The following is a 25,896-nucleotide window of genomic DNA, read 5'->3' as shown; positions in this document are numbered from 1 at the left end:
AGGACCTAATGCCGGGGGCTTAAGTGGAGAGGAAATGTTTTGAGAATGATGAGGGCAATGAATGTACAAATGCGCTTTACACAATTGATGTATGTGTGGAGCTCAAGAAGCCTCGTGAAAACTCCTGCCAGTGCTGAAATGCTTACAATGCCACCGGATCCACATGACTTATCACCCTTTGGCCTGTGATCTTCCTGCATTCGGAATCATTGCATGTGTTTCATGAGTCTGAAGAGGACTTTATGGATTGGTATAGGACATATGGGCTAATATCAGACTTATGGACTTGATCTGGGCTCAGCTGGGACATTTTCTCAATATCCAACCGCTCTTGTATATAAAGTTCTTTCTTATACACAAATCTTTCTGGATTTGCTTCTAGTCAATCCGGACTAACACAACTGCCAAGAGTTGAAAGCTTGTTTTACAAAAGGTGCAGGGATTGGAATTTGACCCATATGTTAATAGAAGCCTCTATTTTTCTCTCTGATCCGCTGGTAGGTTTTTTTTAATCATCCTTCTTTCTACATTGCTTTGGTTTGTGTTTTTTTCCTGGGCTACTGGAAAATAAAACAAATTAAAGAAATAATGAACATGTTTGTCAACTAAACAAAGATTAGAAGTTCAAGGCCATCCAGAGTAGCCTCAACAGAAAGCCCTGGTGATCTGTTTCTGAAAAAGGAGCCATTGAAAGCCCTGTGGAATGCAGTTCTGTTCTGACCCACACGGGGTTGTCATAAGTCACCGTTGACTTAACAGCACCAGGTAAACTGATATAGTAGGTCAGTTCTTATTGAACCAAGACCTTGCTAACGCAATACTCTTCATACCATAAGTAATTATAAATCAAAATATACCCAGAACATTAAAAAGGGAAACAAATCAACCTGACACCTATGCAGGAAGAGCTATTCCCTTGGGACATATGGACACTTTTTCTTTTCTTTGAATCCGCTTTACCCATTTCCTTGGGAGCGAGGAAAGTCACCCATGAGAGTTTCCAATGGCAGGTCTTTCTCTCATGAATTGGGTGAAGGGAGAGATCCAACCAGATGAAATGGGTCTGTGATGATTTTCCCTTCTTTTTTTTTTTTTTTTTAAGTTCGAAAGTAACTTAGGGCACAAGCTATAACACAAATGAGCCTTGAAAAGATTCTGCTAAAAGAAACCAGATACCAAAGGCCATATATCATATGACCCATATGTTTGAAATCTTCACAATAGATGAATCCAGAGAGACAGGAAACAGATTAGTTGTGTCAGGGATTGGCAGGAGAAGACAGTAGGGAAGGGCTGCTTAAGGAGTCGCAGGGTTTTCTGTTCGGATGATGAAAACGTTGTCTAACTGAATAGTCAATGTGGCTACACGACATTATGAATGTACTTGTCTTAGGTATTTTTTGAGAAAATCAAGTAAGACTCGCAGAATATATTTTACATCAATTAAAAATATTGATTTTCAAAATGTGTTTATATTTAATGTATATCTTAATTCACATGGTTGGGAACTGATGAACCCTAAATCAACAGCTCATGTGGAAGGCTACTGGCTCAGAGAGCTGACAAATCCCCAAATCTGAAGGTTAAGAGGCAAACTCTTGGCTCACATCCTAAGGTCAGGGGATGATGAGTCAGATGCAGGATAGAAAGATTAGAGCTTGACAAGAGCATCCATATATATTGGATGCAAGTCACACTCCTAATGAAACTCCCTTTTCTTCTTTTTTTTTTTTCCTTTAAAAAATCATTTTATCGGGGACTCATATAACTCTTATCACAATCCATACATCCATCCATTGTGTCAAGTACATTTGTTTCCATCATCATTCTCAAAACATTTTCTTTCTACTTGAGCCCTTAGTATCAGCTTCTCATTTTCCCCTCCCTCCCTGCAACCCCTCCATCACGAACGCTTGATAAATTATACATTATTATTATTTTGTCATGTCTTACACTGTCAGATGTCTCCCTTCACCCACTTTTCTGTTGTCTGTCCCCAGGGAGGGGGTTATATGTAGATCCTTGTGATCACTTCCCCCTTTCTACCCCACCTTCCCCTTCCCCTCCTGGTATCACTACTCTCATTATTGGTCCTGAGGGGTTCATCTGTCCTGGATTCCCTGTGTTTCCAATTCCTATTTGTACCAGTGTACATCCTCTGGTCTAGCCAGATTTTTAAGGTAGAATTGGGATCATGATAGTGGGGGGAAGGAACCATTAAAGAACTAAAGGAAAATTGTGTGTTTCATCATTGCTATACTGCACCCTGACTGGCTCGTCTCCTCCCCACGACCCTTCTATAAAGGGATGTCCAGTTGCCTACAGATGAGCTTTGGGTCTCCACCCTGCACTCACTCTCATTTACAATGATACGATTTTTTGTTCTTTGATGCCTGATACCTGATCCCATCAACACCTCGTGATCAAACAGGCTGGTGTGCTTCTTCCAGGTTGATTTTGTTGCTTCTCAGCAAAATGGCTGCTTGTTTATCTTCAAGCCTTTAAGACCCCAGACACTATATCTTTTGATAGCTGGGCACCATCAGCCTTCTTTACCACATTTGTTTATGCACCCCTTTCTCTTCAGCAATCGTGTAAGAAAGGCAAGCATCATGGAATGCCAGTTTAATAGAACAAAATTTTCTTGCATTGAGGGAGTACTTGAGTAGAGGCCCAATGTCCATCTGCTATCTTAATACTAAACCTATAAATATATGCACATATATCTATTTCCCCATAGTCTTATATAAATATATTTACATATGTACATGCCTGTATTTAGACCTCTATAAATGTCCTTTGCCTCCTAGTTATTTCCTATATTTCCTTTTACTTTCCTCTTGTCCCACTACCATGTTCAGCCTTTATTTGGGTTTCAGTAATTCCTCTTGGTTACATTGCCCTTGATCAAGCCATTCCAGGCCTCTTATACCCTCCTCATCACTGATTTTGGATCACTTGTTTTTCCCTTGTCCCTGGGATTGTTAATACCCACTTCCTTTCCCCTGCCTCTCCCTCTCCCATGTACCCCCAGAACTGTCGGTCTCATTGTTTTCTCCTTCAGATTGTTTATCCAGCCTATCTTATCTAAACAGACCTGCAGAGATAATAGTATGCACAAAAAACAAGACAGAGCAAAACAAAGCAACAAAAGAAAACAAAACAACAGCAACAAAAACCAATGACAAAAAAAAAAAGAGAGAGAGAAAAGCCTGTAAATAGTTCAAGTTCTGTTTGTTGACCTTTAGGAGTGTTTCCTAGTCTTTGGTATTCCCTGGGGACTTCGTTGCTCTGTTCCCCTTGCTGTTCTGTTGCAGCCCTTAGTGTTTCGCCACAGTGTGGTGGGGTCAGATCAGGCGCAATTCCCACACTGTGTCTCCAGTGTTGTCTCCCGTAGAACTATGAGTCAGTGAGAGATGCTGTGTCTCATAGTGGGCCAGCTATATGGTCCTTTCTGTGCATTGGCTGCTTTGAGCAGGGATATCATCCTCAAGGTTTGATGGGCCAGGATGTGCTCCACTCATTCTTCCTCCCCCTTCATTTGCTCCCGTGTGCTCTGATCAGACATGAACCTCTCCCTGAGCTGTAGTTTCAGTGCTGTCCTCTGAAGTAAATTCTTCTCGGGGATAGCGGTGGCTGTCCATGCAGTTGGGATTTGGGCCGGCCCCTCAGACCTCTCTACTGGTTCCCTGCTTCATGCCGGTATGTTGCATTCACCTCTTGGAACACCGGGTTGAAGTCTGGTCCCTCTTTCCCTGTAGAGATATAGACAATACCCTCCCCTTGGATGGGTTAGTGCCCTGTTCCCCTGCACTACCCATGTCTTTTTTTTTCTCCCCCACCCCTTATTAGGAACCTCCCTTTTCAACAGACCAAGTGTTCACAATGAATCACAAATTTAAGGATGATTGCATAATATCTGCCAAACACTGAGAATCAGGTCCTAGTCAAGTTGACACATAACCATAACAGTACTAAGTGCCCCTGGATAGTGCACTTTAAAATTGGTTAAAATGGAAAGTTTTATGTTATATGTATCATACCTCAATAAGGAATGTTGATTTTTTAAGTTAATATTGGTCTCCTTCCTTGCCCCATGCATTCCTGTTATGTCTCCTATTCATCCTTCCTGAATCTATAGTTGTAGCGTCCCGGCCAGCGGGATGCACGAGCAGGACCCTGGAGGGAAAGACGAACCTGGATGGAAAGAAAGACACGGAGACATGGAGCAAGACAAATGCTGATCAAGCTCGTTTATTTGGGCAAAGTTGGGGGAATATAAAGAGGAACTGGGGGGTGCATATTCTAATAAGGTGTGCTGCACAGTATCCAATCCAACATGTATTATTATAATGAAGCATAAGAATGTTAACCAATCGGCTATCCATCATATTCTCAATATGGTATGTCTGTAGTCCAATGAGTGCTTAGTATTTCAACCAATGGGTGAAGAGTGGGGAAGATACCCAACCAAGGTCACGTGGCTGCAGAACAGTTACAGCTGCACAATGGTCAAAGAACACTTCGGGGGGAGACGGAGGGTAACACAGACTGCAAACTGTCTCAGACATTTTCATAGAACAAGGAAGCTTTGGTGACTAAGATATCTTTTAAGGCATAACCACCTGCCAGTAATTTTCCACTAGGGCTGGTCACTGTTTGAAGGACCTTGAGAATGTCTGCTAGGGCCGGCTCCCAACATATAGTAATTATAATAGTAGCAGCATTAATAACAGGAGAAATTAAGTGCAACTCACTGCAATCAGACTGGCAAAAACACAAAACCCAACTTTAGGAATTGACTGTTGACTGAATCAATAGAAAATCTGAATTGTGTGCTCTTTAGCTAAGTCTCAGGGGAGATTGTACTTCACTCAGTGCAGACATAGAATTATAGGTTCCTGGATTGGAGATGAATAAACAAAAGTAGAGACATGTATCTGTGTTCCTTCTACTTTTTCCCCCCAAGTGCATGCTGCTGAATGTAGGTTGGACCATTTTTTTCCATATTCCTATCTCCCAGAACTAGTTTTTGTGGCACTTCAGATTTAGACAGTATAGAAGATAAAATAATCAGAGAAGCTGGATTACATGAAGAAGAACGCAGCATCAAGATCAGAAGATGTATTAACAATCTTCGATACACCGATGACAAAACCTTGCTTACTAAAAATGAGGAGAGCTCAAAGCACTTGCTCATAAAGATCAAGATTTGCATCGTTCAGTATGGTTTACAACTCAGTGTAGAGAAAAACAAAATCCTCACAACTGGACCAGTAGGTAACATCACGATAAAGGGAGAAGAGGTTGAAGTTGTCAAAGATTTCATCTTGCCTTCTTGCCTGGATCTGAAATCAGTATTCATGGAAGCAGCAGTCAGGAGATCAAATGACCCATTTCATGGGTAATTCTGCTGCACAAGACTTCTTCAAAGTGTTGAAAAGCAAGGAAGTTACTTTGAGGACTAAGGTGTGCCTTACCCAAGCCATGGTATTCTCCACTGCATCACATGCATGTGAAAGCTGGACACTGAATAAGGAAGACCGAAGAAGAATCAAAGTGTTCAAATTATTGTGCTGGTGAAATATTGGAAGTACCGTGGACTGCTAAAAGGACAAAAACAAAAACTGTCTTGGACAGAGTAGTTCTTAGAGGTAAGGATAGAGAAACTTTGTCTCGCATACTTTGGACATGCTGTCAGAAGAGATGAGCCTCTGGAAAAAGACATCAAGGTTAGTAAAAATAACAGAGCATGAAAAAGAGCCAGACCTTCAGTGAGATGAATTGACAAAGCGGCAGCATCAATGAGCTCAAACACAGAAACAATTGTGAGGTGCCATGGCCTCAGGCAGTGTTTCCTTCTGCTGTGCATAGGGTCACTGTGAGTCAGAACCCACTCAGCGGCAACTAACAACAACAACAGACGAACCGAGGGAATGAAACGGAACTGGGAGTCAGATTGTGATTGTCATGCTGATCCCAGGAAAGTCGCCCTGTTCATCTCACTGCTGCTTTCCCAAACAGACAGAAAGACTCAAGGCTTGAAGAATGTGGCCTGGAAATGGTTACTTTATTCCCAACCTTCCCAGGAGTCCCTGGGTGGTACAAATGGTTCAGAGCTGAACCCAGAACTGAATAATGATGTTTCAAAGACAGCTAGCGAAAGGATGTGCCATTTCATAAAGAAGTTAATGTCCTTACCAGACACCATAGCTGCTTTTATGTTAGAAGGCGCTATGGGTTGAATTGTGGGTCCTCCAGAATGTCTCCTCAATTTACATCCTCATGCTAGACACCAGTGAATGTGCCCTTCTTTAGACATGGGGTCTTTGCAGACGTAATTAGTTACCATGAGGAGAGACTCTGAGAGAAGACAGACGTGTGACGATGGAGGCAGAGATTAGAGTGATGCCAGCTTCTAACAGAAAAGACTATTATTATTATTATTATCAATACTTTAAAACTCATCGCTACCATGGAAAGGGATCTCTGGTTAGCAAATGTAATGTGAATGATCGGGATTGTCTCGGTTTTTTAACAGATGTAATGACAGTAAATTTTAAAAGATTTAGCAGATTGAGATGTATTTGTCATTTTATGGTTGAAATGCAACCATAGACTGCCTATGGATATAAGTCTGGCAAGAATCAATAAAAGCATTGTGTGAGAATCAATTGGCTCTATGGAATTTACAATAAAGTGTGTAGCAACTATGGATGTGTGTCACATATCCTTTATGTAGTTAAAATGTATAATACAATGATCATTTTATTTTGGATTTCAAGATGACAGTTTCAAACATTACCAACACACCACTGCTGGTAAAATCTAACCTCCCAAGAGACCTGAAACTAGTCACTTGTTCATTTTCCCACTGAGAACCCTGGCCCAGCCAAGTTGACACAAAAGCTAAACTGTAACAGCCTATAAGTAGTACGTGGGGGTATCAAAAAAAATGGAAACCCCCTCCAAGTTATGTATTTTATTTATTTATTTACAAAATAATCTTATCACCTTCAAAGTAAGCTCCCTTATACTTAATACATTTGTCAAATCTGCAATTCCATTCTTGGAAATATTTTTCAAACTCATCTGTTTGGAAGACTGGCAGCACCCCCTTGTTTTTTCTTCACCTCTTCTATATCATCCGATCTCTGTCCTTTCTTTTTTTTAAAAAAAAATCATTTTATTGGGGGCTCTTACAACCCTTGGTACAAACCATACATCAATTGTATCCGACATATTCACACATATATTTCATCATTCCCTTCCAGACACTGACCTTCCATTGAACCCTTGGGATCAGCTCCTCCTTTTTTCCCTCTCGCCCCAACCCTCGTAGGCCCCTGATAGATTATAAATTGTTAATTATTTTCAAATTTCACACCTACCACTGTCTCCCTCCCCCTCTGGTTTCTGTTGTTCTTCCCCCTGGATGGGGGTGTGGTTAGGTGCCATTCATTGTGATGAGTGTCCCCCTCCCTGCTCACCTCTCCCCCCCTTCCCCTACCCTTGTGTTCTCTCTGTTCCCACTCCTGCTCCTGGGGTCCAGGTGTCGTGAGTTTATCTCTTGCCTGTGCCTATGGACATGCTCCCGTCTAGTCTAGATTGGGAGGCGGCACTGAGGTCGTGATAGAGATGGGGGGCTGTTTAAGGAGGCCTCCAGGGATCAGAGGTGTATAACGTGACCCATTAGTGCTCTACTGCACCTTAATTGACTCACCCTCTCCCTGTGACCCCTCTGTGGGGGGATGTTCCATTGTCCATAGATGGGCTTTGGGTCTCTGCTCCAATCTCCCTCCATTCTCACCAATGCATTTTTGTTTGTTTGTTTACTGTTTGCTGTGAATCTTCTGATGCCTGTTGCCCAGTCTTGATGACGCCTCACGATCGCACCGGCTGGTGTGCTTCTTCCATGTGGGCTTGTTGCTTCACTGTTGGATGGCAGCTTGTTTAACTTCAAGCCTTTAATACCCAGACACTATATCTTTTAATAACCGAGCACCATCCTTTGTCTTTACCACATCTGCTTATGTACCCATTTTGTCTTCCGGGATCGTGTGGTGGGGATGGGAGGGTGAGCATCACAGAATGCCAATTTGTTAGAACAATGTGTTCTTGCATTGAGGGGAGGTATGAGCCGAGGCCCAAGGCCCATCTGCAGCTTCAGTCTATTGCCTTACAAATATATGTACATAGGCCAATATCACTATTGTTATGGATTAATGTATTTGCACAAGTGCACACCTCTATTAATCTCCCTATCTGGGCCTTTGCTTCCTAGAGCTTGCCTCTGTTTCCATTTGCCTCCTCCTGCCCCGCCATCACTTTCCCCTTCTTCCACCTCTTAGTGCTTCCTCTCCACGAGCTTGGTGTTGCTCTAGTACTCACAGGATCTCTACCCTCTCCTAGATGCTGGTTCTGCTTCCCTAGTGGCTCCCCTGCCCATGACACTGACCGCTCACCACCTCCTTCTCCCCACCTCCTTCTTCCCCCTCGACCTTCTGGGGCCATTGGCCCCATTGCCTTCTCCCCTGGCTTCCCTCCCATGGTCCAACCCATATAATTAGGTAAACCACCATGTCCTAGTCTGAACAATAAGAAAACATACAGTTGAAGAAAGGAAAAGGAAGAGAAAAAAATGAGAGAAAAGAAAAATAACCCTACATAGGTCCAGGTCTGTTTGCTGGTCTCCATGAGACACACACACACACACACCCCACCAACCTGGTCCTGAGAGAGTCGGGGGCTGCCCCTCCTCACCTGAAGTCCATTCTTGGGGCTCCTCGAGGCCTCTGAGGATCGGCGTCCTTCTCTGTGGCACACACTTCCAGGGTGAGATCAGGCCGATTCTGGTTGGGGTCGGCCCTGTAGTTCAGTCTTTTCATGGATTCCTCCACGTGTTACGTTGCCCTCCTGGTTTTGTGCATGATGGTGGGGTCTGTATGCACACTCTAATTCTGTGGAGACAAAACTAATACTCTCCCCTGAGTGGGTTAGTGCCTTGCTCCCCCAATTGTCATTACTTCAGTTTCTCCCCAGCCCATTCTCCCTCATCCTCCCCCCTTTCCCCTTCTTTATGTTGGATTCACAAGTACCTCCCTGGGTTTGGTCTGACCTCCCCGCGACTGCTTATGCTTCCACCCGTATATTGTGAGGTAAGTGTCTTTTCTCCTTTTCCTCCTGTGCTGATTGTACTTACCTCAGAGGACTCGTGTTATACTTGTCCTTTGAGATTAGCTCACCTCGCTTAACATAATTCCTTCCAGCCCTTCCCATGAAAGGACGTTTCATTTAAGAGAACACACACTGTTCTCTTAAATCATCCATCACAAAAAACAAAATTTAAGCAAAATCATTTTTCAAAAAAAAAAATCACTGTGACCAGAGAAGATCGTCCCAGGTGATACTACTGGGTGCACTAACTCAGATTGAGTTGCTTGATGCTCACCTACCAGGAAAAATGTATATAATGAAAGCTCCACTCAGCAGAGCTTTCCCACAGTTTTTTTGGGGGGTGGACCCCCTCGTATATTACCCTGGCTGTTTCTAGCAGGACTTGAAGAACATTCCTTTGACCTCCCCACCGCTGTTGTTTTCAGGTGTTGAGTCAGCTTCAATCCATGGTGACCGTATGTGTAACAGAATGCAACATTGTCTCGTGCTGTGCTCTCTTTGTCATCACTGTTGTATGACTGTTGTCTCAGTCCATCTCATTGAGGGTTTCCCTCGTTCAATGACACTCCGCTTTACTGAACAGCATTACCCAAGACTAACGCCAAAGATCCAAAATATCAGCTTCCAGGGTAATTTTACTGCCCCTTGAGTTTCACTATGAAGTATGCTCTTTATGGAAACAGTAAGTTCTGTTTCACCAGTTTTTGTTGTTGTTGTTGGGGCTGTTTTTAACCAAATGAGGCCACATTACTTCTTTGATTGATCAATACCAAAAAAGGGAAACTGAATCCCTCGGTCCTCTACCTGCAGGATGTATTTCCTCTACAAGGTCTGCTCCCTCCGTGGATGACTCCAAGTCCCAAGCCACTTATTTGTTTCCAAGAAACTATCCTGGCTGGAACCTCCTCAAGGACAGGAAATTGGAAATCTACCCAGACGATCTAGAGCTGCTCTGTCTGTTGTCATTAGCGCCTCGTGAAACAGAGGTGATCTGGGTGCTTCCACCTGTACTTATTTCCTGCCAGCTGATCTGCACTGACCTGGGCACTAAGGCTCCAGCAGGGGTTTCTGTAGCCAGGAGCAGAAGAACATGTCCACCCACCTCTGCTCGGTTCCAACCATCTCAGGCTGGGCTTCATTTCTCAGTCCTTTTCCTCTGCCTCCAATTTCCCAAGCTGGGTCTTGGGGCCAATCAGACTACATCTGGACGATCTCTAATCTTGCCACACACTCTGCTTGGCACATCTCTGCTCCCATCTATATATAAACTAACTTCAGACTAAAGGAACTCCCTTTTCTTTCAAAACCCAACCTTGATTCTATCTTTTCTTTTTTAAATCATTTTATTGGGGGCTCGTACAACTCATATCAAAATCCATACATCCATCCATTGTGTCAAGCACATTTGTACATTTGTTTCCATCATCATTCTCAAAACATTTGCTTTGCACTTGAGCCCTTAGTATCAGTTCCTCATTTTTCCCCTCCCTCTCTGCTCCCCCCTCCCTCATGGATCTTTGATAATTTATAAATTATTATTATTTTGTCATATCTTACACTATCTGACATCTCCTTTCAGCCACTTTTCTGTTGCCCATGCCACAGGGAGGAGGTTAGATGTGGATCCTTGTAATTGGTTCCCCCTTTCCACCCCACCCTCCCTCCACCTTCCCAGTATCGCCACTCTCACCACTGGTCCTGAAGGGATCATCCGTCCTGGATTTCCTGTGTTTCCAGTTCCTATCTATACCAGTGTACATCCTCTGGTCTAGCCAGATTTGTAAGGTAGAATTGGGATCATGATAGTGGGAGGAGGGGGGGAAAGCATTTAGAAACTAGAGGAAATTTGTATGTTTCATTGTTGCTACACTGCACCCTGACTGGCTTGTCTCCTCCCCACGACCCTTCTGTAAGGGGATGTCCCGTTGCCTACAGATAGGTCTTAGGTCCCCTATCTGTACTCCCCCTCATTCACAATGATTTGATTTTTTGTTCTTTGATACCAGAAACCTGATCCCTTCGACACCTCATGATCACACAGGCTGGTGTGCTTCTCCCATGTGGACTTTGTTGCTTCTCAGCTTGTTTACCTTCAAGCCTTTAAGACCCCAGACACTATGTCTTTTGGTAGCTGGGCACCATCAGCTTTCTTCACCACTTTGGCTTATGCACCCATTTGTCTTCAGCAATTGTATCAATTTTATGAATTATCAATGATATGAATTTTCTCTTTGATGCCTGATAACTGACTTGATCCTGTCTTGGACGGGGTGGAGTGGGGTAGGGTGTCAACTTTTGCCATCATATGACATATGCAAACAGGAAATATTATAGTAACCCACATTTAGGGGACCCAATTTTCAACAGGGGTAACCCATCCTCCTAGGCTCACTACAGGTTAGTAGGGAGGACAATCTGTCAGTCTACCATTTCCATGGATGACTAGTCGTATAGGTGGGCCTGGAATAGGCTCTGACACGAGGCACAAGAGACCCAGCAGGCCTAGACCCTATCTACAAGGTTGTTGTGCCTGATGGGCTTCTTCTGCGTTGTACGACAAATTGAGTCAAATTTCACAAGTTTATGTGGCAAAAACTAGGGAACGGGATGTATAAGGGGAAAGGAGAAACTCACAAGACATATGCACGTGATCCCTCCATCATCTCATGTAGAGCTGTACCAAACTCTGTGTGTGGCCCCCTCCCCCATAAGGATTTCTATTTTTCTGGACTCCATTTGTATAGGAGTATATGAAAATATGGCTTTGTCTGAGGACAGTGCACAGGTAGTCTGAATTTGGAGAGCCAGTAGTTTATAGGAGTTGAAGGGGAAAGCTAATTGTGCTGCCCCTGTCTATGCTGGGCCGCAGGGCTCCTCTATGAAATGCTACAGTCCCCTGGCTTTGGGAAAGGAGTTATAAGTCCCATTGGAAGATGATCCTAGAGATAGCCCCTCTAACTGAGAGGAAAAGAAGCCCCTCTCACCTCTAGCCAGGCCCTTGTCCAGCATGGTGAACTCTATGGGTCATACTAGACAATCTTAAATGAACTTACCTTTACAGCAAAGAAAATCTTAACTACGAAATATACTGGGCTCAGTTTTTGCCCAGGGAGAAGGGATAGCTTTCTATCAAATGGGGTTAGAAAAGTAATCCAAAGCTTTCCAATTCAGAATTATCTACCCCCTCTGACTTGTCCCAGCCTGCATCTTGAAATTCACAAAATTAATGTGTCCTTCCTTTGGGTAAGCGTGGTCTCCAATAGCTTTCTGTTGCCTCTAATATCACTCATTAGCACCTTCGTCTACATTTGCTTATAAATAACTAGCTGCAACCTTGAAAACACTACACTTCTCCCAGGGAAATGAGACTAATAAGTTCTGATGTAGAGAGGGGGCTGAATAAAGATCCCAGCCTCAGACATTCTTTGACCAGGAAGACACAAACCAGAGAATCTCAGACAGCCTGTGGTATAAGTACTGAGGAACTTGCTGGGGAGGCAGGAGGACTTTGAAGAGGAAAGTGGAATGCCCTGGAGGCTGCTTGACCTTCACCAGTGTGGATCCTGGTGGTGAGGTTGCACATTGGACCACAGTCCTGTGAGTGCTCACGAGGAGGTATGTTCGCAGATATTGAGGCCCTAACTGAACAATAAGAGGCTAGTTTTTATGCTGTTACAGTCTGCTCTGGTTTGCAGCTGTCTTCCCTGAAAGTGCTCCTTCCCTGCCTCTTACTATTTTTACGGCCCTCAAGTGTTTCTTATCATGGTGATATAAGGAGCACAGTGCTGTCTGGTCCACTCCTGGAAAGGCTGGAGGGGCAGGAGGAGACTGGCTTGTGCCGATGTGTAAATATTTCCTAAAGCTGATGTGAGAGTAACCTGGCTGGTTTTCACTTCTTTCATTTCTCCCAACAAAGCCATTGATTTTTCAAAGAAGTGACTCACGGAGCTACACCAAAGGCAGGGTTCGCTTTTAACAGCAACTACCAACACCAGCACGATAGCTGCACTTACTCAGGGAGGTGGCTCTCAAATTCTGTCGAGCTGAACCTCTGGCCTATTTGCCATCGTGTCACCCTAGTGAGCTTTAAACCTGCATGATTGAGCCGGCTTCATTCAAAGAGAGCTGTATGATGGCTCTCAGGGAAGCCAATTCACCTCGCTCCACCTGAATCTCAGTCAACAGCTGTCCCTGTTTGTCAGATTGGGTCTAACTAAGCCCACCAGCTTCAGAACCCCTAGGGAGCAGTTCTACTCTGTCCTACGATGTCCCGATGAGTCAGAACCAACTGGATGGCAGATAATGAGATACAAGCCAAAGATAAAAGGGACTTGAGTGATTAAACATTCAGCTTCTTTTTTATCTCTTTTCTCCCAGTTATATTGGCATATGATTCATATAACATAAAATTCAATAGTTCAATCATATCAAGAATAGTTGTACCATCATCATCACAGTTTTAGAACATTTTCTTCATTCTTGTACTCATTATTAGCTCCTTAACTTTCCTCCAATCTCCCCTGCTGTACCCCCAAAGGACAATTAACCCAATTACTGTTTCTATAGATTTACCTATCCTGTTTTTAATGAAAACAATAATGATAATAAAATTAAGCCTTAAAAAATTAACAAAGTAAAACTTAAATCAAAAGAGAGTCGAAAATATTAAAAACTAAAACAGAAAGGTCACAGGGAGGAGATGAACCACTCAGGGTGTAGTATAACACCTTTGAAACATACAATTTTCTTCTTGTTCTTTAATGCTTCTTCCCCCCCACCCCCTCCCACTATCATGATACTAATTCTACCTTACAAATCTGGCTAGGCCAGAGGATGTACACTGGTACAGAAATGAGCTGGAAACACAGGGAATCCAGGACAGATAAACCTCTCAGGAACAATAATGAAAGTAGCGATACCAGGAGGAGAAGGGGAAGGTGGGAGAGAAAGAGGGAACCCATCACAATGATCTATATATAACCCCTTGCCAGGGGGCTGGACAACAGAAAAGTGGGTGAAGGGAGACATCGGAGAGTGTATGACATGACAAAATAACAAAAATTTATAAATTATCAAGGGTCCGTGAGGGAGGGAGGGTGGGGAAAGGAGGGGGAAATGAGGAGCTGATACCAAGGGCTCAAGTAGAAAGCAAATGTTTTGAGAATGATGATGGCAACAAATGTACTAATGTGCTTGATACAATGGATGGTTTATGGATTGGGTTAAGAGTTGTACAAGCCCCCAATAAAATGATTTTTTTAAATGGGTTTAAAGTAAGGTGACCAGGCGTCCCGCTTTTGGCGGGACAGTCCTGAATTTTAACAATTTTTCCCGCGTCCCACGGCCTTTTAAAAAAGTCCCAATTTTTGGAAAGAATGCACAACAAGCTAAGGTATATGGTTTTTGGCTGCCATGTGGCTATTTCGCCACATGGTGTTTTATCAGTGGTGTCCCGCTTTTGTCCCGCTTTACCAATGTTAAAATCTGGTCACCTTAGTTTAAAGGGAGATCAAATGAAAAGATATTACATTTTGACCTAACTGTCTGCCATAATTGACTTTACAATTCTGTCTGATAAGAGTTTATTCATATCCCTCAACTATGATAAGAGTTCATAGTTGGTTCATCAGGGGTTCTTCGGGCCTCCGGGGTTCATTGGAAGCTAAATCTATGTGTGGAACCTGCAAATGGATTTTTGCCTTCTACTTTCACTCATAGCCTTGTGAAAACTAAGTGTTCACAGTTTAAGCCCTGGTGCAATTCCCTCCTTTAGATTTGCATTCTATTATTTACAATCCTTGGATCACACAGGGTAGTATGCTTCTTCCATGTGGACTTAGTTGATACCTCACTTAGATGGCTGCTTGTTCATGGACAACCCATTAAGACTTCAGATGCTATTCTTAAGATAGCTGGGCACCATCTAGTTTCTTTACCACACTTTACTATAGCACTCATATCTTCAGTGATATATTCATGAAGGCAAGCCTCAAACAGGGCCATGTGATAAGAACTAATTGTTCTTTGTGGCTAGAATCAAGTACAAGCCCAAATTCAATTCACAGCATTCATCTTCTCATCAAGAGGTCAATGGTTTGAATCCATCAGCCACTCCACAGAGAAATGATGTGGCAGTCTGCTTCAGTAGAGATTTACAGCCTTAGAAATCCTATAGAGCAGTTCTATTATGTTCCACAAGATCACTCTGGGTTGGAATCCACACAACTGCAATAGATTAAGCCAAAGACAAGGTGCAATGGTGGTCTAGCAGGAGCATGTGTCCTCCAGGGAAGACCTGGGCTCAATTGCAGTCTAGCCACCACCTGCCTGTCATTGGGGGTTTGTGTGTCATTATGGTGGTAAGCAGGTTTCAGCAAACCTTCTGGATTAAGATGGGCCAGGAAGGAAATTAAACAATGAAAACTCTATGGATGATAGGAGCTCACTCCACATCCCATCATGGAGATGGCACAGCAGCATTGCCTTCCATTGTGTATTGGAATGCCATGAGCTGGGCCAAGTCAACTGCAGCTAAGAACAACAAAACAGAGAACCAATCAAGTGGTTTAAGAAAATTATATTCTTGGGCTGTGTATTCTGCCTTTATTTGCAAGTCTTATGAAAACAAGTGAAGCATCACTTACTTCCATATCATATGAATCACTTTGACTTAAAATTAAAACAATTTGTCAGATCAGTGTAGGAAATGTGGAATGCATGGCCACTCTGCCAGTTTCTCCTCTTACTCAAAACATTGGTGTTAGCACCCACAGGCACTCGCTCTCCATATTCAGACCACAGCAGTGTGAGCACCTTCCTCCCAGACTGCCACTCTCTCCTAAGGAGTCTCCTTTGAGAAGTTAGTGCGTACTTTACGTTCTAGGTTAACGGGAATCTATGTATTCCCAGACCTTAGCTCTAAAGTGGATGCTTCTACAAGCCCACAAGGAAGAAGCACACCAGCCAGTGATCATGAGGCATCATTGGGACCAGGTAACAGGCATCAGAAGACCCACAACAAACAAACAAACAAACAAAAACGTATTGTTGAAAACGAGGGACGTCGGAGCAGAGACCCAAAGCTCATCTGTAGACAATGGGACATCCCCCCACAGAGGGTTTACAGGAAGGTATGAGTTAACCAGGGCACAGTAAAGCACTGATGAAACACAATATTCCTCTGGTTCCATGAGGCTTCCTCACCCCCAACTATCATGACCCCAGTGCTGCCTCTCACTTCGGACTAGACCAGAGGAGGTACACAGGTACAGATAAGAGATAAGAGTTCACAACACATGGAACCCAGGAACAGGAATGGGAATAGCAATACCAAAAGGGTAGGGGGAAGGTGGGAAAAGGAGGGCAGGAAGGGGGAACTGATCGCAATGATCAACACATAACCGTGCGCGCGCGCACACACACACACTCCCTCCAGGGGGACAAACAACAGAAACCATGGGGGAAGGGAGACAGTGGTTGGTATGAGATATGAAAATAATAATAATTTATAATTTATCAAGGAGTCACGGGCAGGGGGAGGAATTGATAACCAAGGGTTCAATAGAAAGTAAATGTCTAGAAAAGAATGATGGCAACATATGTACAAATATGCTTGATACAATTGATGATGGATTGTTATAAGGTCGTAAGAGCCCCCCAATAAAATGATCTTTTAATTAAAAAACAAACTCAAAAATGCCACACTAAGTTAAAAGTATACGCAATGAAGAAGTCATTTGTCTTGCAAAAATCTTCCATCTAATCTCCAGCATTGTCTCTACCACCAAAGCTTTATTTTCTGGTGATTGCTCCTTTATCTTTGTTTCCAGCTTTTGGATTCCAATCACCAATAAATAATGCACCTTCATTGCATTGGTCAGTTTTTTAAAAAGTGATGCTTCTGTGGAAGTTGGACATTGAATAGGGAAGAATAAAGAAGAATCAATGCATTTGAATCGTGGTGCTGGTGAAGAATCCTGAAAGTACCACAGACTGCCAGAAGGACAAACACATCTGTCTTGGATGAAGTACAGAATGCTCTTTACAAGTTAAGAGGGCGAAACTTTATCTCATGTCCTGTGGACATGTTATTAGGAGAGACCAATCTGAGGGGAAGGACATCAGGCTTGTGAACGTGGAGGAGCAGCACAACAGAGGAAGGCCCTGGACAAGATGATCGGTGGCTGCAGCGATGGGCTCAAACCAAGCACGATTTTGAGGATTGAATAGGACCAAGCAGGTTGCTTGCTATGAGTAGGAATTGACTCAACAGAACCTAGCAACAACAATGACATGTAAAGCAAGTCAGATATACAAGGTCAGATATTGTATAATTCCATTAATACAAAATGGGCATATACTTGGAAACCTAGGTTTATTAGTGATTATCAAGGGGCTGGAGGGAAAAAGATATGAGAATTTATAGCTTAAGGAGTATTGCGTTTTTGTTTGGATGTTCAAAAATGTTTGATTATAGTGTTGATGCAATTGATGTGAATAGTAAATGTAATTAATATCACTGAGTTATACACTTAAAATAGTTCAAATGGCGTTTTAAATTTAAATTTTATCATATGCAATCTTAAGGCTATGAAAAATAAAAACTCTTTAACTCACACACACAAAAATAAAATGGATTCTTCACCACTTCACATTTCCATTGTGAAGGAAATTATCCAGTTCAGATAGAGAATCTAAAACCTGATTTCAAATGTTGGTACAACTGGTACAGATAGGAACTGAAAATACAGGGAATCCAGGATGGATGAGCCCTATAGGACCAGTGGTGTGAGTGGCAAAACAGGGAGGGTAAAGAGAGAATGGGTAGGGAAGAGGGAACCGATTACATGGAACTGTGTGTGACCTCCTCCCTGGGGGACAGACAACCGAAAAGTGGATGAAGGGAGAAGTCGGACAGGGCAAGATATGACAAAATACCCATTTATAAACTATCAAGGGCTCATGTGGGAGGGGGGAGCGGGGAGGGAGGGGAAAAATGAGGACCTAATGTCGGGGGTTTAAATGGAGAGAAAATGTTTTGAGAAATGATGTACAAATACGCTTTACACAATTGATGTGTGTATGGATTGGGATAACAGTTGTATGAACCCCTAATAAAATGTTAAAAAAAAATAAGTAAAAAATAAAAAAAGAAAATGTTGGTACATTTCAATAGCCAATATTTTTATAGGGTAATAGGACTTACTCAAGAAGTAGGAGCCAAAAATTTGATATAATTATCAAGTAGGTCTTCCATTGTTTGTGGATGGCCAGTAAGCTACATTCATGACAGATGTCCCTGTGAACCTTCTTGAGCATATCCATCTATAATCCCTTCACAAAAGAATCACATAGTTCACGTGACTAGCTGACAGGTTCTTCAGCTCTCCTAGATCTGAGGGGAGGTGAGAAAGGAAGAAAGGAAAAAGATTGTTTGGTCCAGAGGGCTGGACTTGGGATCTTAATGGATTGAAGCCATTTCTCAACAGCAGCTCCTCTTTTTTGCAGCCTGCTGGAAACCCAGATTTTCCACCAGTGAGTAGCATTCACAGGAATCATAAACTGTAAGGGGTTATAGTTGAAAGCACCCTCAGCGAAAGTGTTAGAAAGGGCTGTGCTGACTTCTTCGGAGTCTGGAAGCTCTGCTGAAACCTGTTCGCTTTGGGTGACCCCGCTGGTATTTGAAATACCAGTGACACAGCTGTCAGCATCCCAGCAACACACACAGCACCACAGTACGACAGCCTGACAGATGAGTCCTTTGTGCAGAGATTATAGATGGATATTCCCAAGTAGGTTCCCAGAGATACTTGTCATGAATGGAACTACCTAGCCATTTGCTACCAATAGAAGAGTTCCCTGTAGGTATAAGTATAACATAATATCCTTGCTGAGTCAGGGCTTCTGGGCTATAGGGAGAACTCAACAGCAAAAACTACACCTAAACCAAAAGCAAACAAATTGCCAATCAGCTCTGACTCAGGGTGACTCTATGAATCACATTAGAACTGTGCTTCACTGGGTTCTCAAAGACTGATTTTTCAAAAGTAGATCAGTAGGCCGTCTTCTGAGGAGACTCTGGGTAGACTCAAACCTCCAACATTTCAGCCAGAAGCAAGCATGTTAACTGTCTGCACCACCCCGGGACTCCAGAAGCGAATCACAAGACTGGAAGCAACTTGCTGATCTCAATGAGCACTCATGATGTGTTGTCTTTCCTGTGTCCTTCTCTCCTCCATCCAACACTTGTCTGTCAGTTTGTCATATGGTGGTGGCTTGTTTGTTGGTGTGATTTAGGAAGCTATGACCACTAGTCTTTCAAATACTAGCAGGATCACCCAAAGTGAAGAATTTTCAGCAAAGCTTCCAGATTAAGAGCAGACTACAAAGAAGGAATGGACTGTCCACTTCAGAGAACTTAGCCACAGAGAAGATTATGGACAGCACCAAATCATTGTCAGATACTGCAAACCTCATGAGTGGCAGCAGACACTGGCAGAGACAGTGCCAGAGATGAATCCTTCAGGTTGTAAGACACTTAAAGTATGACTGAAGAAGAGCTGGCTGCTCAAAGTAATGTTGACCACATGACACAAATGGAGTAAAGCCATTGGGACACTTATTAATGATGGGGCATCACTCAAAATGAGAAGAAAAGGCTATAAATGTCTGTTAGTTATTGGGATTTGAAATGTATGAAGTATGAATCTAGGAAAATGAGAAGTCATCTAAAATGAAATGGACTACATAAAGATCGATATCCAGGCATTAGTGAGCTGAAATGGACTAGTATTGACCATTTTGAGTCACACAATCATATGGTTTTCTATATCAAGAATAAAATTCAAGCGGAATGTTATCACATTCATAGTGAAAAAGGATATTCCAGGGTCTATCTTGAAGTACAATGCTATCTGTGATAAGATAGGATCTAGCTACATATAAGAAATTCAATCAATACAACTATTAATCAAATTTACCCACAAACCACTAAAGTTAATGTTGAATAAATTGAAGAATTTTACCAACTTCTTCAGCCTGAAACAGATTTTAAAATGCAATCAAGATTCATACGTAAATATTAGCGATTGGAATGCAAAAGTTGAAAGCAAAGATACAGGAATAGTAGTTGAAAACAGGGCCTTGGTTATCGAAATGACCCTGGAGATCACATGGTAGAATTTTGCAAGACCAGCAACTTCTTCATCACAAGACCTTTGTTGAACAACACAGAAGGTGACTATGCATATGGACTTCTTCAGATGGAATACACAAAAATCAAGTTAATTGAGCCTGGTGGCATAGTGGTTATTCATTGGACTACAAACAACAAGGTCAGCAGTTCAAAACAACCAGTTGCTCTGAGGGAGAAAGATGAAGCTTTCTACTCCCATAAATAATTGCAGTCTCAGAAAGCCCTAGGGGCAGTTCTACCCTATCCTGCACTGCTGCTATGAGTCAAATCAACGCAATGGTAGTGAGTTTAGTGGGTATTTTGGAGTTTTGTTTCATTTGTTTGTTTTTGGTGGGAAAAGACCATAGAGAAGCCCAACACCAGCAGCCAAAATGAGACCAGGAGCTGACTGTGAAACAGACCATCAATTGATCATGAGCAAATTCAGCCTGACTCTGAAAAAAATTAAAACAAGCTCATGAGAGCCAAAGTATAACCTTGAGCATATCTAAACTGAATTTCTAGAACATCTCAAGAATACAGAATAGATTTGATGCCTTGAACACTAAGGACAGAAGACCTGATGCGCATCAAGGACATCATACATGAAGAAGGCAAAAAGATCATTAAAAAGACAGAAAAGATCACAATGTATGTCACACAAGACTCTGAAGCTTGTTCATTGTGAAGTAACTAAGGCAAACAGAAGAATTGATGAAATTAAAGAACTGAATAGATAATTCCAAAGAGCAGCTCGATAAAACAATGGAAAGTATAAATGAAATATGCAAAGACCTAGCGGTAGAAAACCCAAAAGGAACTGTACATGCAGCACATCTTAAACTGAAAGAAGGGAAGAAAAAAAATTCAACCCTTGAAGTTGAAATATGAAAAGATTCTGTAGGGAAAATAATTTTTTGTTTTGCCTTTTGCATGTTTCTCTGTATATGCAAACCAGAATATGTAAATCTATACAGCCAGTAACTGGATTAACGGTTTCTTGGGGGTGGGAGGAGGTTTTCTATGGCAGGGGAGGTTGAAGGGAAATAGGGAGCTAATAACAATGAGTACAAGAAAGAAGAAATATTCTAAAATTGATTGTGGTAATAATTGTACAACTCTCCTTGATATGATTGAAGATCGAATTGTATGATATGTGGATTATGTGCCAATAAAAATGCTAAAAAATAAAATAGTTGTTTTATTTCCAGAAAAATTAAAAAGAAGACAAGTGAAAGAATACACAGACACTGTACCAAAAAGAACTAGTCAACATTCAACCATTTCAAGAGGTAGCATGTGATCAAGAGCAAATAGTAATGAAGGAAGAAGTCCAAGCTGCACTGAAGGGATTAGGCAAAAACAAGGCTCCAGGAATTGATGGAATACCAACTGAACTGTTTCAACAAGCTGATGAAGCACTGGAAGCACTTGTTTCTCTATGCCAAGAAATTTGGAAAACAGTTACCTAGCCAGCTGAATGGAAGAGATCCATATTTGTACCCATTCCAAAGAAAGATGACCCAACAGAATGCTTGAATTATAGGACAATATCATAGGTGTCACATGCAAGTAAAATAAAGGTCATTCAACAATGGTTGCAGTAGTACACTGACAGTGTTCACCTTGGATTCAGAGGACATGGAACAAGGAATATAATTGCTCAGCAGAGGACTATACCTAACTCCTGCCCTTCCCCAAAGCCCTTCCATCCATGTGGCAAGGATGTGGCAGGCCCAGAGCTAGGCACCAGGCAGCGGGCATGTAGAAGGAACAAAGCAGGTAAGTTCTCTGCTACAAAGGCACTTACAATAGAAAACATTCAGGAATCCAAAAATTACACAGTATTTGCTTACTTCTTTCTCCCTGACGAGATATAAAGTAAACCTGGAAACTTGATCTTGCCTGAGAGACCAAGAAGAACCGGTACATTAGGAGTCCAAACAGAGGTTAGAGTATGGAAAGAGAAAGAGATAGCAGTTCCTCCATAACAGGCAGCAGCATGGGTGAAGGCTCTGAGACAGAAAGGAATCTGGTCTTTGAGGATCTGAAGGAAGGTCGGGATGTCTCAAGTCTAGTAAATGGATGGCAGAGATAAACCCTGCCCCTCACAAACAGGAGCATACCCCTTCATAAGAAATAAGAAACAGGGACAGAAATACCACTTAACCCAGCAATCCTTTCCTTGATATCAGAACCATAGCATGAAGAGATAGATGCACCCACTGTTAGGCTGGGTTCTCTAGAGAAGCAAGAGCAGGACACGTATGGTTATATATGTAAAAAGGATACATTTATATAGCAAAAAGGGATGTAACAGCAAATTAGTCCACACAGCAGTACAGAGATCTCAGTCCAATTCACTCTTGTGGGACAGTTAATATTCTGAATGTCCTTCCAATTCACTTTGTCACTAGCCCAAGGCCAAGGAAGCAGACAGTGGGAAGGTGAAGTAGCCAGGCATAGCAAAGGCCAGTAGTACAGCTTGGCGAAGCAGGTCAAAGTGCAGCCTCACATGTAGCGATGTGAAGTGGCTGGTGGGAGGTGCAATGTCTGGAGCTATGGCAAGAACAGAGTCGGCCCCGCAGACAGCAGACATGGCAAGGTGGGGCAGCACCATTGCATGGAACAGCACAACACAGCAATGCAGGGTACCTCGGTCCACAGGTTGGATTGGCTCACAGGTAGCTCAGCATGCATGTGGAGGCAGGGCAGCTAAATCAGCCAGCACAGGGGTCCAACCACCAGGGAGAGAGAGAGTGGGCCCAGCCTCTAGCAAGCCTTTTATCTCAGTCACACCTCCAAAGGAGGTCATCAAGCTGCCACCTGATTGACAAGTTAAACTCCACTTATCTCTTCTTAGCGGTGCCATGTTGGCACCAAAAAACCCTATCACATACACACACACACACACACACACACACACACATTCATCCCAGCTCTGTTAACAATAGCTAGAAGATGGAAACGGTCTAAGTGCTCATCAGTGGAAGAATGATAAATAAACTCTGGTACATACACACAGTGAAATACTCTTTGTTGTTACTATTGCTATTGTTGTTGTTAGGTGTCAACAAAACAAGTCGGTACCAACCCTTATCCACCCTGCTGTGCAACAAAATGAAACACTACCGGGTCCTGCATCCTTCTCACAATTGTTCCTGTGCCTGAGCCCATTGCTGCAGCCACTGTGCCAGTCCATCCTGTTCAGGCCTCCTCTCTTTCTCTGACCCCTACTTCACCAATGAAATACTAAGCATCACTAAAGAATAGGATCACGCTGTAAAACATCTCATGACATGGACATAATTGGAGGACATTAGGCTGCATAAAGTGAGTCGATAACAAAAGGAACAATATTATATGAGATCATCACTATGATAAAAGAAAAAATCAAGATTAAAAAAAAGCCATGGGTAAGGAGGTAAGGGAGGGAAGATAAAGCAATGGGCTAGGGGGTAGACAGAGCTAACTTGGGTGAAGCAGAAGTGTTAGAGTTAAAGTTTATTGTGCCAACCTGGCCAATAAACACATGTGGGGTTAATTGAAGGGCGGAGAGATAAATGGCTCAGTAAGCCTCACCTTTCTGGTTCTTGGGTCTCTTGCTTTGTGATGGTCTGACCAGGGTGCAGCTGCATTAGCCAGTTCCTGCTTCAGCTGGCAAGGCTCACTTCCTGCAAGACATCTCTGAGGACAAGCCACATGGACCTACCCCAATGCAGCCCTGGGTGCTGGAATAGCCATGTGGAGACCCTTGGCAGCGCTGAGATGCTTACATGTTCACTGATTTGGCTTTCCTCCTGCAGTCATTGTCATAGTGTGTGTTTTGCAAGATGGAGGACTTTGGAGATTGGTGTCAGAAAGATGAGTTAATGTTGGACTTGTGGGCTTGGGTGCACTGGGTTGGGATGTTTTCTTGATGTGCACTTACCCTTTATAGAAAACTCTCTTATACATGATTTTCTGTGGATTTGTTTCTCTAAAGTACCCAGAATAACACAGGAAGCTGATTTTCTACAAGAAGAAGAGAGAAAAGGGAGGAACAAAGCAAGGTACTGGGAAGTCTGATAAGTTGTTTAATATAAAAAAATGATTCTATGAAACATACACCCTCGCCTAATTGAAAACTTAAAAGTTAAAAAAAAAAAGGAAATAAGAGAAAGATCACAAAAAGGTGAGGCCCCAGCGTGGTGCAAACAATTTGGGTTCACCTGATAACCAAAGCATTGGTTTGGTTCACCTGATAACCAAAGATAAGCATTGGGTTCACCTGATAACCAAAGATAACCGTTGCCTGATTATCTACTTCCATAAAATTGCAGACACTGAAAATATTATGGAATGTAGTTTTATTTTGAAACGTGAGCTGGAATCTCATGTCAACAGGTTTGATTTTTTTATTTAAGCAGAAAGGTAAAATAGACACTATTAACATTACTCATGTAGGTGGTTTATTCAGCTAACTGGGATGATGTTGCTAAGCTGAGTGGTATTGCTTCTGTTGCTAGCTGTCATCAACTTTGCTTGGATGCATGACCACTTTATGTATGACAGAACAAAGCCTTGTCTGATCCTAGACCTTTTTTATAATCACTGGTACATTTGTCTAAGGGGAGAGATTGGTAGAGTAGGGCCTAGCCATTCCTGAGAGTCCTAGTTATCTAGTACTACGATAACAGAAATGCCATAAGTGGTTTCTGCTATAAGGTGTAACAAACAGAAATTATGTTTAGGTGTCTTGTTATTGTTGTTGTTAGGTATCACCGAGTCAGTTCCAACTCCTAGGGACCCCATGGTCAGCAAACAACACACTGCTCAGTCTTATACCCTCTTCATAATCATTGCTGCCGTCACTGTGTCCATACATCTCATTGAGGGTCTGCCTCTTTTTCCCTGACTCCCCACCAACCATGATATCCTTTTTGAAAGATTACCTCTTCCTGAAAACATGACCAAAGTAACATGAAAAAAAGTGCCATCTACCCCACTACTAAGGATCGTTCTTGCTGTACTTCTTCTAGACAGATCTGTTTGCTGTCATAGAGCTCCAAGGAGCTCTAGAGGCCTGGTGGGTTATGAATCAGACAGCTAACCAGAGGATCACCATTTTGAAACTACCAGCCATTCTTCAGGAGGGGCTTTCTGTTCTAATAAGGATTTCCAATCTTGACACCCACAGGGGAAGTTCTGTAAAGTTTTGATGGGTCAGAATCAATACAATGGCAATGAGTTTTGAGTTTTCTCTGGAAGTCCATAGTACATTCAATATTCTTCGCCAACACTATACTTTAAAGACATCAGTTCTTCTAAACTCTCACGTATTTGTTTCCCAGATTTCACATGCACTGAGGTCATTGAAAATACCATGGTTTGGGACAGGCATACCTTAATCTTCTAAGTAATATCTTTGCTCTCTAACACTTAAAAATGCTTTTTTGAGCTGGGAGGCAAATGGCATTTATAGAGGTCTAGATAAAGACATGTACATATGCAAATATATTTATATATGAGGATGGGGAAATAGATCTATGTGCATATATTTATAG

Source organism: Echinops telfairi, unplaced genomic scaffold (genome assembly GCF_000313985.2).
Source record: "Echinops telfairi isolate 266 unplaced genomic scaffold, ASM31398v2 ScPeMD7_7424;HRSCAF=8462, whole genome shotgun sequence".
Lineage (NCBI taxonomy): Eukaryota > Metazoa > Chordata > Mammalia > Afrosoricida > Tenrecidae > Echinops > Echinops telfairi.
This window is presented reverse-complemented; position numbering follows the sequence as displayed.